Consider the following 17,811-nt stretch of genomic DNA (forward strand, 5'->3'; position numbering starts at 1 on the left):
GTTCACCAAAAATGGGCCGGCATCTAAACTTACATTCTTGCTTTTCAAATAAAGATACCAAGAGAATGAAGAAAATTTGATAATCGGAGTAAATTAGAAAGTTGCTTAAAATTGCATGCTCTATCTGAATCACAAAAGAAAAAAATCTTATGAAAATGGTATATATGTAGGAATAATTGATATTTTCGATTTCATTCAATGTTTTAAATCTCTGTTTGATCCATTAATCAAGGAAATATTAAACTAGAAGGTTGAATCAATTACCCCATGTGTAAAATTGTCATTGAATAAAATAATACTAAAAAAAAAATCTATAATTTTTTTTTTAAGAATTTTCTCTCATTTTCCTTCATTATTATTTTTTGGTATTCATGTTGTTATCATGAATTACTTACATTATCCTCTGTAGTCTCACATGTTATTTTATTTTCATTTGAAGTGTGCCTCTTATGTTTAAAGGACAGCTTATTGTCAATCAAGCCTTCATTAATCAAATATGGAATGCAATTGTGACATGGGGGATATTTATCAAAAGGTATGTCGGACCTGATCAGGTCCGACATACCTCACTGAATGTGGAGAGCAATAGGCTCTCCGTATTCAGCATTGCACCAGTAGCTCTTGTAAGCTGCTGGTGCAACGCCACCCCCTGCAGACTCGCGGCCAGAGGGGTGTCAATCAACCTGATCGGGTTGATTTGTGGTGATGTCTGTCCGCCTGCTCAGAGTAGGCGGACAGGGTTATGGAGCAGCTGCCTTTAGACCACTGCTTCATAACTGCTGTTTTTGGCGAGCCTGCAGGGCGTCAAGCTCCATTCAGAGCTTGATAGATATGCCCCATAATTTGTTATTTACTATTAACATCAAATTGTGTTTGATCTCTTGTTATTCTCTTTTCAAATATTTAAAATATTCTGATCCTATGCTTTTAGCAATATCCTTGAATTTGAAGAATTATTTCAATGCATTTTTCCCTTTTCAAGAGCTAGAGGGCATAAGTTCATGTGTTGAAAGAGAATAAAAAACACAGCGCAGATCCGACTCAAGTGAATTTATTTATAAACAAGGTGAGTGCACAATAACATAGATTGCACTCACCAGATAAAAAAGATAAAACACGCCTTTAAGTGAGTGGATAGTGTAGATCACAATTGGCAGCAATCCGTAAGCAGGGCATTTGGAGCGCAACAATAGTTTGTAACTTGCATAAATTACAGTCCCCACTGGAACAGACAGCCTCTCCAGGACGTCAGGCGAGTGGTTTCCCTCAACGCGTTTCTCCTAAACAACGGTCGGGCTTTCTCAAGAGGAATGAGTAATCAGTAGTTGGATGAAAACGGAACATCCGGCTGCTCTTTAAATTGTCCACAATTAAAGTGACAGTAAGTATCATAACACCATTTGCCAATATACACAGAATTCAATGCATATAACATAAAAAATAAATGACGTAACGGCTAATTAAAAATAGTATTGCATAAATAGAACATGTTTAAAATATATAAATAAATAAAAGAAATGGGATTATAAAAATGTATGATAATCTCACATTATTTCTAAAAACTATAGAGACATGGAGGTCTTGAAAGGAACGTAGGGAGCATGAAAACATGCATATTGGGAATGTGCATTAGAAGCAAATAACTTTAATAGTATTAAACATGAAAAATTGATAAAGAACATGTGAATTCACATTTAGTGAAAGGATGTGATGAACAATAATTGAAGATCTGGAACAAGTTAAAAGATTACAAATTAGTAGTTAATAGTTAAAAATTAAATAAATGACTTTATATCTTTGCATATAACATACACTTTTTCTGTTTTTGGAATCTTTATCTGAGGATATTTTCATCTGAGGACATTATTATTAATATTGTGTCGATATTTTAGTTTGTTTATTGAATCACTTGACCTGTTTGAATTGTTTTCAGGTTGTTTACCAGGTGTGTTACTTTTCACATTTTTATTCACACATAAGCATTTATCTTTGGTTGCCCATAAAACAGCAATCAGATTCACCAATATTCAACATTTATTATTTATTTTTCTTTATTTTTTTATATTATTATTCTTCACTTACGCACAAGCGCCGATCACAACCCATTATTTTCTATTCACTTTTTTCCTTTAGAACTAGCTGCAGGTGTGTGGTTGTTTGTTTCACACAATTTAATTTAGCTATTCATCATTTGAATCATTTCATTTAAACCACTTTTTTATTGGTCAGTTTGTTTATAGATGGCTGACATTTTTGGTGAACGCTCCTCTAGAATCACCAGACAGAGAGCAATTAATCTTATTGAAACCCCTCCCCCAGATGCTGAGCCCATTGCCAGTCCTGAGATACTTTTTAAGAAATTAGAAACATGTTTAGAGCAAGATGTCAAAGATTGGAAATACTTATTATTGCTAGATAATTACATCTTACATTATATTGTTCCTAGGGGGTTAAGAATTTTTTAAAACCCTGCATTCGATCTAGAAGAAGTAGAGCTTACCACTGAATGGGAAACATCATTACATGAGTGCTCTATTAATTTGATTAAAATTTTAATCAAATATAGGAAACAGCGCCTTGAGAAAACTAAGAATGAAATATCTGATATTATTATAAACATTCAACCCTATAAAGAGGATGAAACATGGCAAAATTATAATAAAAATATACAATTACGTATAGAGAAACTTGAAAAGGAATTACAATGTACCAAACATATGGCTAGATTAAGAGTTTTGCGTTATGAGTAAAAAAGCAGCGTTATGGGTTATAACGCTGCTTTTTCACTACCACTGCTATTACGAGTCTTGTAGTACAGCTGTCCCGCACACTTTTTTGGCCCTACCGCAAATTAACTTACGCAATTTTCGTAAAGTCTTTTTTCAATGGGACTTCCATAGCGCCGGTATTACAAGCTTTTTTTTGGAGGCCAAAAGTGAGCGGTACAGCCTATCCCGCAAGATTGGTAACGCATTCTAAAGTCAGTAGTTATGAGTTTTACGTTACAAAGCCCTAAACCGAGCCCCTCCCGCATCGCAAACACTAAAATAAAATTATTAACCCCTAATCTGCAGCTCCCGACATCGCCACCACTATAATAAACATATTAACCCCTAAACCGCTGCACTCCTGCATCGCAAACACTAGTTAAATATTATTAACCCTTAATCTGCTGTCCCTAACATCGCCGTAACCTACATTACTGTTATTAACCCCTAATCTGCTGCACCAACGTCGCCGCCACTATACTAAATTTATTAACCCCTAAACCTAAGTCTAACCCTAACGGTAACAGCCCCTAATTTAAATATAATTAAAATAAATCTAAATAAAAATTACTATCATTACCTAAATAATTCCTATTTAAAACTAAATACATACCTGTAAAATAAACCCTAAGCTAGCTACAATATAACTAATAGTTACATTGTAGCTAGCTTAGGGTTTATTTTTATTTTACAGGCAAGTTTGTATTTTAACTAGGTAGAATAGTTACTAAATAGTTATTAACTATTTACTAACTACCTAGCAGAAGTGGTCCTCCAGATGGCAGAAGTCTTCATCCAGACGGCATCTTCTATCTTCATCCATCCGGCGAGGAGCGGGTCCATCTTCAAGACATCTGGCGCGGAGAATCCTCTTCTTCCGACGACTAAAGATGAATGAAGGTTCCTTTAAATGACGTCATCAAAGATGGCGTCCCTTTAATTCCGATTGGCTGATAGAATTCTATCAGCCAATCGGAATTAAAGGTTAAAAAATCCTATTGGCTGATGCAATCAGCCAACAGGATTGAGCTTCAATCCTATTGGCTGATCCGATCAGCCAATAGGATTTTTTAACCTTTAATTCCGATTGGCTGATAGAATTCTATCAGCCAAACAGAATTAAAGGGACACCATCTTGGATGACGTCATTTAAAGGAACTTGCTCCGCGTCGCATGTCTTGAAGATGGACCCGCTCCTCGCCAGATGGATGAAGATAGAAGATGCCATCTCGATGAAGACTTCTGCCAGTCTGGAGGACCACTTCTGCCGGCTTGGATGAAGACTTCTCCGGGCTTCGTTGAAGTCTTCTTGCTGCTTCGCTGAGGACTTCTCCCAGCTTCGTTTAGGATGGATGTCCAGTCTTCAAAACTGTAAGTGGATCTTAGGGGGTTAGTGTTAGGTTTTTTTAAGGTTTTTTTGGGTGGGTTTTTGTTTTAGATTAGGGTTTGGGCAGCAATATAGCTAAATGCCCTTTTAAGGGCAATGCCCATACAAATGCCCTTTTCAGGGCAATGGGGAGCTTAGGTTTTTTTAGTTAGTATTTTATTTGGGGGGTTGGTTGTGTGGAATGTGGGTTTTACTATTGGGGGGGTTGTTTGTATTTTTTTTTTACCTTCAAAACAGCTGATTTCTTTGGGGCAATGCCCCGCAAAAGGCCCTTTTAAGGGCTATTGGTAGTTTAGTTTAGGCTAGGGTTATTTTTTATTTTGGGGGGCTTTTTTATTTTGATAGGGCTATTAGATTAGGTGTAATTAGTTTAAATATCTGATAATTTGTTTTTTATTTTGTGTAATTTAGTCTTTGTTATTTTTTGTAATTTAGGTAATTGTATTTAATTAATTTAATTTATTTAATTGTAGTGTAATGTTAGGTGTTAGTGTAAGACAGGTTAGGTTTTATTTTACAGGTAAATTTGTATTTATTTTAACTAGGTAGTTAGTAAATAGTTAATAACTATTTAGTAACTATTCTACCTAGTTAAAATAAATACAAACTTGCCTGTAAAATAAAAATAAACCCTAAGATAGATACAATGTAACTATTAGTTATATTGTAGCTAGCTTAGGGTTTATTTTGCAGGCAAGTATTTAGTTTTAAATAGGAATAATTTAGGTAATGATAGTAATTTTTTATTTAGATTTATTTTAATTATATTTTAGTTAGGGAGTGTTAGGGTTAGGGTAAGACTTAGGTTTAGGGGTTAATAAATTTAGTATAGGGGCGGCGACATTGGGGGCGGCAGATAAGGGGTTACTAAATGTAGGTAGGTGGCGGCGATGAAAGGGGCAGCAGATTAGGGGTTAATAATATTTAACTAGTGTTTGCGAGGTGGCAGTGCGGCGGTTTAGGGGTTAATATGTTTATTATAGTGGCGGCAATGTCCGGAGCGGCAGATTAGGGGTTAATAAGTGTAGGTAGGTTGCAGCGACATTGGGGGCGGGAGATTAGGGGTTAATAAGTATAATGTAGGTGTTGGCGATGTCAGGGGCAGCAGATTAGGGGTTAATAAGATTAGGGGTGTTTAGACTCTGGGTTCATGTTAGGGTGTTAGGTGTAAACATAAATTTTGTTTCCCCATAGGAATCAATGGGGCTGCATTACGGAGCTTTACGCTGCTTTTTTGCAGGTGTTAGACTTTTTCTCAGCTGGCTCTGCCATTGATGTCTATGGGGAAATCGTGCTCGAGCATGTAAAACCAGCTCACTGCTGACTTACGCAGCGCTGGTATTGGAGTGCGGTATGGAGCTCAATTTTGCTCTACGCTCACTTCTTGCCTAATAACGCTGGGTTTAGGAAAACCTGTAATACCAGCGCTGTAGGTAAGTGAGCAGTGACAATAACGTGCAAGTTAGCACCGCACCCCTCATAACGCAAAACTCTTAATGTAGCCAATAAAAAGTTAATTAGAGATATGGAGGATTTTAAGGAAAATAGGGTTTATACCTATAAAAACAAAAACATTGATGATGAAATTGTGCACACAGGAAACCATGTAGTTCCTAATGAACAACAGCCTCCTCACCATTCCCGTACTCATACTATTAAGAATTTATCACTTACTAACACACCCACCAGAACACCTACTGTAGGTCCCATAATAGAGTACCAAGGCCCCAAAATAGTAATCGCCAAAATATAAATCAGGATTATAAACATATTCCTGTTCAACACACCAACAATTATTGTCATGCTAACTGGAAATCTGGAAACATTAAACATAGGAATTCCACTAATAATAAAAATAATAGTCATAACTGGAGACATAAAAATGGGGCCCCCAGAAATGTTAGTTATCATTGTAACAACGATAACTACAATTTTAATGGAAATAAAAATTAAAATTTCCCATCTTACAATAGATTTGATGTTCTAAATAATGATAATCAAGAATATCATGATTGGGAGACACAGGGAAATAAACCTAAAAAATCAGGAAATAGACATAGATATTTTTTAGAGGTTCGCCAGGATCAAAACATACTGTATCAACATCCACACACATATGAACATTTCAGAGAAAACATGCCTTTAACACCAAAGCAAAGACAACAAAAAAGAACAAAAAAGAACTCTAGAAATAGAAGAGGAACAAGAGCAGGGAGACGAGTACAGACATCAAGACAGAAGACAAAGGATCTAGAAAAAGCCAAGACTGATATTTTTAATTTGGCAGGTATCCCTTTGGAAAATTCTGATATTAAGTTATTGAGAAAGGGATTGAAATATGCTCCCAAAAAATTACTTAATATATTTGAAGCCTATCTGGATGTCCATAAATATATCAGAAGACTTGCATTAAAGTAATATTATCTTAAAAATTCTGAGTTTAGAAAACCGTATAATCCAGAACACATTAAAGGGACATGAAACCCCAACATTTTTTTTTCATGATTTAGATAGAGCATACATTTTTAAACAACTTTCCAATTGACTTCTTTTATCTAATTTGCCTCATTCTCTTGGAATCCTTTCTTTAAAAGCACATTGATATAGGCTCAGGAGCTGGGAGCTAGCTGCTGATTGGTCTCTGCACATATATGCCTTTTGTGATTGTCTTACTGATGTGTTCAGCTAATTCCCAGTAGTGCATTGCTGCTCCTTCAAGAAAGGATACTAAGAGAATAAAGCAAAATTGATAACATAAGTAAATTAGAAAAATGTTTACAATTGTGTGCTTTATCTAAATCATGAAAGAAAAAATTTGGGTTTCATGTTCCTTTAAATATAATGATTTGGATACACTTAAAATTTTAAAAAATCTATTAAGGGAAAATAGCCCTATAGATCATAATAATATTGAGATATGTGAATCTGATTCAATGGACCTATCAACTTATGATACTGAACCTGAAATTTCTCATTCTCACTTTAAGAAAAAGTCCAATTTTTATCTGGTAGGATCACAAGGTGTAAATATCCCTGTATTTTCCAAACTTGTATTAAAAGATCTGAACTCAGTATTTTCTGCCAAAAACTGTGCATTGAATAAATATAATGATAACCTTAGTAAGCCTGAAAGATTATCTCTTAAAAAATTATCTGACAATGGAGATATAATCATCAGGTCAGCCGATAAAGGCGGTGGATCATTTTACAATCTAGGACAGACTATTTAAAAAAAACCTCAAATTTACTTAGTGATTCTAATACATATAACATTTTAGATAGAGATCCAACGTTTAATTTTACTAAACAGTTGCACCAACTCCTCATTAAAGCTAAGAATGAAGATGCACTGAATAGTGATGAATTTTTCTTCCTATATGAAAAAAATCCTAATATTTCTATTTTTTACCACCTCCCCAAAATCCATAAGGATTGTCTGGGGTATAGGGTCCTATTGTGATAACCTTTCCCAATACGTTGATTTCTATTTACAGCCCATAGTAACCAAAACTAAATCCTATCTCAAAGATACTTCTGACGTAATTAAACATTATGAAGTGATAGAGTGGGGAAAGGACTATTGGTGAGTCACTTTCGATGTCTCTGCACCCTATACCAGCATTCTTCATATTGCTGGAGTAGAGTCTGTTAAAAATGAATTGCAAGGATGGTCTATTCCACAGGAACATATTAATTTTATTAAGTGAAAGCACTAAATTCATACTCAAACACAATTATTTTGTGTTCAAGGATAAATTTTAACTTCAAACCCAAGGCTCTGCGATGGGGACAACATTCGCCCCATCCTATGCTAATTAAATTATACATAATTTTGAAAAAGCATATATATGGAATGACCATCTTTAGATGGGGAATATAATTAATTACTATCGATATATCGATGACGTTATCATTTTATGGAAAGGTCCTTGTGAGCTAATACAGGAATTTCACTGGTATATTAACTTGAATACTTTTAATTTAAAGTTTACAGGAAATTGGTAAAAGGAGAGAATAGACTCTAGATCTCACCCTGTACGTTGACAGCTCCAATAAAGTGTCTGTCATTAATTTTAGAAAACCTACTGCTAAAAAAGTTTCATTAATGCCAAAAGTGCCCACAAAAGTAATTGGATTAATAATATACCTTTTGGTCAACATCTACTTAAATTGCACAAACAAGAAACCTTTTGGATTTATCAATTAAACACACTGCAACCGAAGGGTCTCAATATTGACATTGATATACAAGCGCACATGTAGATCAGTCCTTGCCTACAATATATAGGATGTCTCCGTTTTAATTTTTAACTATTAACTACTAATTTTTAATCTTTTAACTTGTTACAGATTTTCAATTATTGTTCATCACATCCTTTAATTAAAATGTGAATTCACATGTTCTTTATAAATTTTTCATTTTTAATACTGTTAAAGTTATTTGCTCTAATGCACATTCCCGATATGCATGTTTTTATGCTCCCTACGTTCCTCTCAAGACCTCCATGTCTCTAAAGTTTTTAGAAATAATGTGAGATTATCATACATTTTTATGATCCAATTTCTTTTTTTAATTCATATATTTTAAACATGTTCTATTTATGCAATACTATTTTTAATTAGCCATTTCGTCATTTATTTTTTATGTTATATGCATTGAATTCTGTGTATATTGGCGAATGGTGTTATGATACCTACTGTGACTTTAATTGTGGACAATTTAAAGAACAGCTGGATGTTCCGTTTTCATCCAACTACTGATTACTCATTCCTCTTGAGAAAGTCTGACCGCTGTTCGGGAGAAATGCGTTGAGGGAAACCACTCGCCTGATGTCCTGGAGAGGCCATCTGTTCCAGTGGGGACTGTAATTTATGCAAGTTACCAACTATTGTTGCGCGCCAAGTGCTCTGCTTACGGATTGCTGCCAAGTGTGATCTACACTATCCACTGACTTAAAGGCGTGTTTTATCTTTTTTATCTGGTGAGTGCAATCTATGTTATTGTGCACTCACCTTGTTTATAAATAAATTCACTTGAGTCGGAGCTGCGCTGTGTTTTTTATTCTCTTTCAGATTTATTCACTACAAGACCGGTTCAAGGAAACAGCAGTCTCTTCACAGCTGCGCTCTGTATCTTGGAGTGTACACCTGCATGGTTCCAACAACGATTACCTGAGCAACTCTACACAGAACTTAACCCCTGCAAGTCTATTACGGCTGGTAACATTATACCACCTTTTGGTTTAATCCTCAAGACTTTATTTTTTTGCATATAACATACACTTTTTCTGTTTTGGGAATCTTTATCTGAGGATATTTTCATCTGAGGACATTATTTTTATTAATCTTGTGTCAATATTTTAGTTTGTTTATTGAATCACTTAACCTGTTTGAATTGTTATCAGGTTGTTTACCAATTGTGTTACTTTTCACATTTTTATTCACACATAAGCATTTATCTTTGGTTGCCCATAAAACAGCAATCAGATTCACCAATATTTAACATTTATTATTTTTTTTTTTTTATTTTTGATATTATTATTTTTCACTTCCACAAAAGTGCTGATCATAACCCAGTATTTTCTTTAAGTTCATGTGTGCCATTCAGAAAACATTGTGACCACGCTCATGGATTCACAAGGGAGAGGCCACTGATTGAAAAAATGCAAGCATGTCCACAATTAAAAAGTAAGGGGTCAGTCTGCAATGGCTTATATACAAGCTAATCATAGAGTAAATATATTTAGGATTATACACTTTATTTTATTAATCAAACTGTATTTAGAAATAAAGAGATCATGTATGTTTATTAAAAAGCTTTTATGTTGTTAACTGTCTCTTTGAGTCATTATATGTATTCTTGCATTATCATCAATTTGAGTAGGCTGACCATACGTCCCGTTTTAAAAGGGACAGTACCGTTATTTTATGTTTCTTCCCCCGTCCCATCATTTTTAAAATTATGTACATTTTGTCCCGCTTTTGAGTTTATCCGATTGACGGCAGAGCCAGTCTAATTTTTTAGCACACACCACACACACCACTACTAAAAAAAAATTAAGTCCCCGCTGGCCGGGAGGGCAGTTTTCTTTTCACTGCAGGGTTGGGGTTGGGTGGCCGTTTCCACATGATCCACACCGTGTTTATGCCACCCACGCTCAAAATTAGGGGCGTGATGGAAAGTGGCAGGTCAGTCGAGAGCTGTCAGACTAAGCTGAGGAGAGAGACTTTGAGACAAGGTCACAAGAGGGAAGATAGTTAGAACTACTAGCTAGCCGCCAAGCAAGGTCTTCTAGGAGTAAGGAGTCGGACTATATCTGTGATCGATCTAAATATCATCTGCCTCTGCCATCATCAATTCTGACCATCAGAATGATAATTCAATAGATCAACTTCTGCAAGAGATGTGCACAGTAAGAGCCTGACCTGTGTGCCTGTCAATAAATTTAACATTATAAAAGTAAGCTGCTGCAGTGCAACAGGATGCTAATTATGTTGTACAGTTATCATTATCAATCAAGTAACTTTTTCCACATTTTTCTCAGTTCTTCCATGTAACATTTTTGGGAAATTCAGATAAAATCTTCAACTACTATTATACTAATCAATCCATATCTTCCAAACGCCTGTTCAAAGGCTACACTTTTACCCTGCCTTTACCAAAAATCAGTTCATATTTTGGGGGAATTTGCCTTGACAACATAGAGCATAATTTGGAAACATTGATGGCTAGATTATGAGTTTTGCATTAAGCTGAAAAAGCAGCGTTAACAGTTCCTAACGCTGCTTTTTCACTACCGCTGCTATTATGAGTCTTGCAGGTTTAGGGGCACCGCACACTTCTTTGGCCTTACCGCAAAACGATTTACGTAAACTTCGTAAACCCTTTTTTCTATGGGACTTCCATAGCGCCGGTATTACGAGTCTGTCCTGGGAGGCCAAAAAGTAAGTGGTACACCCACTACCTCCAAGATCCGTAACGCATTCTAAAGTCAGTAGTTATGAGTTTTACACTACCACGCCATAGAATAAAACTCATAACTAAAGTGCTAAAAAGTATACTAACACCCATAAACTACCTATTAACCCATAAACCGAGGCCATCCCGCATGCAAACACTATAATAAAATGTTTAACCCCTAATCTGCCGCTCCGGACATCGCCGCCACTATAATAAACATATTAACCCCTAAACCGCCTCACTCCAGCCACGCAAACACTATTTAAATATTATTAACCTCTAATCTGCCACCCCTAACATTGCCGCCACCTACATTATACTTCTTAACCCCTAATCTGCTGTCCCCAATGTCGCCGCCACTATATTAAATGTATTAACCCCTAAATCTAAGTCTAACCCTAGCCCTAACACCCCAAACTTAAATATAATTTAAATAAATCTAAAGAAAATTACTATAATTAATTTAAAACTAAATACTTACCTATAAAATAAACCCTAAGCTAGCTACAATATAACTTATAGTTACATTGTAGCTAGCTTAGGGTTTATTTTTATTTTACAGGCAAGTTTGTATTTTTTTTTTTTTTTTTTTTTTTTTAAATCTTTTTATTGAAGTCATAGATCAATACAAAGTATAGGGTATGTCTCAAAACATTCACAAGACAATGTATACAAAGCATAATTAAGAGACAGTATATTCTAATATCTCAAACATTTCCAAAAATTATGGGCTAACACTTAAAGAGACTTCGGTTTTGTTTTAGAGTATAACAAATGTAATAAAAACAACAAAATGGTCCTCTCCTAGTTGTATGTAAAGAAACGTAAGGTATCTGTTCAGATAAGAGTAAGACTAGTGAGGGGGTGACTCTATAATTAAATGGGGAAGGGGGATGCAGCGGGCAAGAGCCGCTCAAAATATAATAGGGAGGAAGGTGGGGGGGGGAAATGGAGGGCGGAGCCAACTAGTATGTCTTTACCAGAAGCAAAGTTAGGTGGGGCTAGAGCATAATTACTTAGTATAAGCGGAATCACACTTATCAACACCTTTGTACTCCAATAGTGGGAGCCTGAGAAGATATAATATATTATCTAGAGGAGGGGGGGACGTTAGAAAAGCTGGAGTCTGGGGGACCTGGGGTACCTCTGGGTGAGCCCCTCTCCTAGGGAAGTGCCACCTATAGGCGATGTGGGAAAAAGGAGAAGGGATATGACCCGCAGGCATTAAGTACCGGCGGGAAAGGGAGGAGAGAGGCTCCATCAAGACAACTATTATGGACTAGTAAAGTGAGCAAGAGCATAGATCAATTAGGGATGATAATCATACAGTCACAGAAAATGATAGCCAATAACAAAGGCAAGGCTATTCTTCAAACACCATAGATCCCAAAACTATTCTGGTAGCGCGCAGGGAGTATAGTGCAATGAGGCTATATGCATAACAAAAGGTATCAGGAGGATATACACCAATTAGTGCTATGTTCTCTCATTTCGGCACAAACAGCTCTTCTCTAGATAAAGATTTTAGGTAACATAGATATCACACAGTGAGAAGCCATGGTCATCTGCCTTAAAAATCGCTTAACGACCAAATCTGCTAGTATGAGATGCTACTAAACATAACTTAACATTACTTAACATTATTTAACACTATTTAACATTATCTATGTATTATTTTAAACTGAGATAAGTATAATAGGCCCTTAAGGATATAGCATGGGGAAGAGTAATGGTTGGGCCCAAATTTAAAAACTCCTTGGGAAGTTTACAATAGAAGTAATTTGCTATAAAAGATTAGGTGGAGGGTGAATTGCCTCTAAAAATATAATTAGCGCCTCTATCAGGAATTACTAGTGTATGGCCAAATATGAGAGCTCTGTGAGCCACAAGACCTCTGAAGCTGAAGTCCACACTAGTCCCAGAATCAGTGTTGACCTACCCATGTCTCTGATGTGCCCTTAAAGGGAGCTTGCTCAAGCTAGCCTTGGAACCTAAGTAAAGTAGAGGGCTGCGCTGTATATGTCTGCTAGTGTGCTAATAAGAAGTAGAGAAGTTAACCTTCAGAAGTCAATGTAGCATCTTGATAAATCGCAAAACAGGGCCAAACACTTCCTTAAATGAAGTTTGATATATAAAGACATAATGTATACGCACAAAGATACCCCTATGACATAGGCATGCTGAACAGAGTATTATACCTAAACAAAATATGGTATATGTAAGTCTAGATAAGCTTGCTGTTTTACACTTTGCTTAGGTAGTAACTTCAGTCAATATAATTTTTCACTATACACATAAAGTAATTTTTTTACAGATAAGAGCAGTTAAACAGAGATAAGGTCTGAGAGGGACACACATATGAATAACTAGATGGGACATGTACTGAACCTACAGAGCAAAAGGTGGGCTATAATTTTGTAAAGCACTTGGTACATAGGGGCCATAGTTAAGACATCCATAAATCCATGTCATGCCAATAGCAGTAGTCCAGACTGAGGCATATTGTTCAGATGTAATGTAAATACATTGCGGTGAGAGTCAAGAAAAATAGAATGATTAGATTAAATTAACTTATGAGCCCAAGTGTTGAACATCTAACAGGCTGTTGGCCCTGAGGTCTAGGAACCACTAGATTTATGTGTTTACCCCATACCATTCTAAATTAGATGCATCAGTTAGCTAGCCCAATTAACATATTGATAACTGCATGGAGAATACAACTAAGGGCTCATAATATAACAAATATATCATATACAACATGTGAGTGTTAGTTAAGTATAATAGAAACAAGCTAGCATCCTGTGTAATACTTAACTAACAAGTTGTGAGCTCAGTACTGAACATTTTTCATTCTCATATGTGGTGTATATACTGAAAATAAAACTGTCATACATATGAACATATTACAGAGCTGCACTATCAGATTGAGATAGATGGACAAAGGACAGTTAAACATCAAACTGAAACTCCTTCATCAAGATAGATTACCATCTTAACTGAAATGATATGCAAAGATTCACTATAAGGACATTAGAACATTTCACTTAGTGGGAATAAACAGAGAGCCAGTGTCTGTTCCTATGAATAGTCTTAGACCACTTCATAACGTTCCCAATAAGGGAGAGAGTCTCCAGACAGTTGCCTATAGACCTGTATGTTCTTAACTGTACATCGACATACTGGAGGAGTAGTACTTAGTCACCACCTAATCTCAGCCTTTATGAGATTTAGGCCGTTCCTGTACGATTTCCCTTTCTGCCTCATGTCGCCGATTAGGTTGTCAAACAGGTATTTATTAGGCTGGGGAGAGGTAGTGTCAAAGCCGAAATCGCGGGAGATCCCGCAACAAACTGAGGGCACAAGAAAAGTTCACGGATCCCTGGATTAGTCCCTCCGGTAGGTAGCCTGTGGATAGGCAGAAATAACAAGGAGATAGTTAGCCTCCCGGATCAAAGGTGCTCCTCAGCCCTCCAGTGGGTTGCATATATATCAGCCATCGGATTCTCTGTCCCAAACTCAGGGCCTGCGCTAACGGGTCAGGCGCAGGGAGGAAGCAGTGTAGCCCCAAATTATGCTTAAGCGGCACTAGGCGATCAGACAGCCGGCAATCACCCCGGATGGGAGTTATAAATAAAATGCAGGGGTCAATGGCTTCCGGGCTATCCTCATCTACGCGTCGGGCTTTCTCAAACAGTGAGCGAAGGGACTCTTCTAATTGCCCACAAAACTTCTCTGCGTTGCCTGCAGCCCTTACAATGCTTGATGTTGGGGTTATTAGCCGACCTAGGTAGGGAAGGCAAAAGATCAGGGAGCGCTGTTGTTTCGCGGTCTGCAAGGGCCCCACTGACTCAGACACAGCTGCCTCTGTGTGAACCGGTTCAGCTAGGCATGCTTGTGGCAGACTGATGTCGGGCAAAATTGTAGCTAGATGTCGACTAGGATGCTTTTCTTGCAGCGTCTCCGGCGAGTGCAGGGTAGATGAAAAGTTAGCCATGTGGGTGTCATGTCTGAATAGGTGAGCAGCGCCATCTTGGCTGCGGAGCTCCACAATGCTGGCTCTTAAACTTCCAAACTGATTGTTAGCTTTGACAATCAGTCCCTCTAAGAGAGAAATAAGATGTGCAGACAGTTCTCCCATCCTAAGAACTTGATAGATAAAATATAAAAGTACTTAAAATACCATAGGTAACGATTTTAATGTCCAGACCTCAGGAGCTCTGTAAGAACACGTCTCTCCTCTGTGACAGTTGGCTCCGCCCCCCAAGTTTGTATTTATTTTAACTAGGTAGAATAGTTATTAAATAGTTATTAACTATTTAATAACTACCTAGCAAAAATAAATACAAATTGACCTGTAAAATAAAACCTAACCTAAGTTACAATTACACCTAACACTACACTACAATTAAATAAATTAACTAAATGAAATACAATTAAATAAATTAACTAAATGAAATACAATTAAATAAATTAAATTAAATTAGCTAAATCACAAAAAAACACTAAATTACAGAAAATAAAAAACAAATTACAGATCTTTAAACTAATTACACCTAATCTAATAGCCCTATCAAAATAAAAAAGCCCCCCCCCCCCCAAATAAAAAAAAAAAAACCCTAGCCTAAACTAAACTATCAAAAGCCCTTAAAAGGGCCCTTTGCGGGGCATTGCCTCAAAGTAATCAGCTCCTTTACCTTTAAAAAAAAATACAAACAACCCCCCAACAGTAAAACCCACCACCCACACAACCAACCCCCCAAATAAAATACTAACTTAAAAAAACTAAGCTCCCCATAGCCCTGAAAAGGGAATTTGGATGGGCATTGCCCTTTAAAGGGCATTTAGCTCTATTGCAGGCCCAAAGCCCTAATCTAAAAAATGAACCCACCCAATACACCCTTAAAAAAATCCTAATACTAACCCCCGAAGATTCACTTACCGGGAGAAGTCTTCATCCAAGCGGCAAGATGTCCTCAACAAAGCTGGCAGAAGTGGTCCTCCAGTCGGGCAGAAGTGGTCCTCCAGATGGGCAGAAGTCTTCATCCAGACGGCATCTTCTATCTTCATCCTTCCGGCGCGGAGCGGGTCCATCTTCATGACATCCGACGCGGAGCATCCTCTTCAAACGACGGCTTCTTCTTAATGAATATCTCTTTAAGTGATGTCATCCAAGATGGCGTCCCTTAGATTCCAATTGGCTGATAGAATTCTATCAGCCAATCGGAATTAAGGTAGAAAAAATCCTATTGGCTGATGCGATTGGAACAGCCAATAGAATGCCAGCTCAATCCTATTGGCTGATTGGATCAGCCAATAGGATTGAACTTCAATCCTATTGGCTGATTTCATCAGCCAATAGGATTTTTTCTACCTTATTTCCGATTGGCTGATAGAATTCTATCAGCCAATCGGAATTGAAGGGACGTCTTCTTGGATGATGTCATTTAAAGGAACCTTCATTCTGTGTTTAGCCGTCAGAAGAAGAGGATGCTCCGCGTCAGATGTCTTGAAGATGGACCCGCTCCACGCCGGATGGATGAAGATAGAAGATGCCATCTGGATGAAGACTTCTGCCCATCTGGAGGACCACTTCGCCTGGCTTGGATAAAGACTTCTCCCGGCTTCGTTGAGGACTTCGGCCCCTTTGGGTGAAGACGTCTCCCGGTAAGGTGATCTTCATGGGGTTAGTGTTAGTTTTTTTGTAAGGGGGGATTGGGTGGGTTTTAGAGTAGGGTTGGTTGTGTGGGTGGTGGGTTTTTATGTTGGGGGGGAATTGTAATTTTTTTTCAGGTAAAAGAGCTGATTACTTTGGGGCAATGCCCCGCAAAAGGCCCTTTTAAGGGCTATTTGTAATTTAGGGTAGGGTTTTTTTTTATTTTGTGGGGGCTTTTTTATTTTTTTAGTGAGATTAGATTAGGTGTAATTAGTTTAAAAATCTTGTAATTTCTTTATTATTTTCTGTAATTTAGTGGGTTTTGTTTTGTATTTTAGATAATTTTATTTAATTGTAATTAATTGTATTTAATTTAGGTAATTAATTTAATTGTAGTGTAGTGTTGGGTGTAATTGTAACTTAGGTTAGGTTTTATTTTACAGGTAACTTTGTATTTATTTTAGCTAGGTAGTTATTAAATAGTTAATAACTATTTAATAACTATTGTACCTAGTTAATATACCTATTGTACCTAGTTATATTTTGGATTTTATTTTTTATCATTTAAAGGTTGACATTTAATATACGATCTACTGTTTTTAACAAAAGGGTTTGATTGTATATTATATTACATTTTATTTGCTCTTCAACATCTAAGAATAGATATTGGCTTGCGTAGCGCTCCTGTTCCTATCTTCTTTCTGCTGCCTAGTTCAGTAAGTCTGCTCACTGCTTGTGAAGAAGTGTTTATGGTATCAGGACGGTGTAATATATACTGTTATTCTTTTCAAAGGTAACACTTAATGTTGGGACAGGAATAGGCCATACAGGGGGGCAGAGCATACAGGTTGAGGGGTTGTGTGGCCCAACAAATTTGAAATGTGTCTTGCCCAATGCTAAGGGTACCCCTGCACTAATACAATTGAATAAATTTTGTTTTAAACTAATTACATATCCAAATTTTTTGGATGATCCAAACATGACTGTGAAAAAAAATCTGATGACCTGAATCAGTCAAAAATTCTGAACTGAATCTTTTGGA

The sequence above is a fragment of the Bombina bombina genome, chromosome 4 (genome assembly GCF_027579735.1).
Source record: "Bombina bombina isolate aBomBom1 chromosome 4, aBomBom1.pri, whole genome shotgun sequence".
Classification (NCBI taxonomy): Eukaryota; Metazoa; Chordata; class Amphibia; order Anura; family Bombinatoridae; genus Bombina; species Bombina bombina.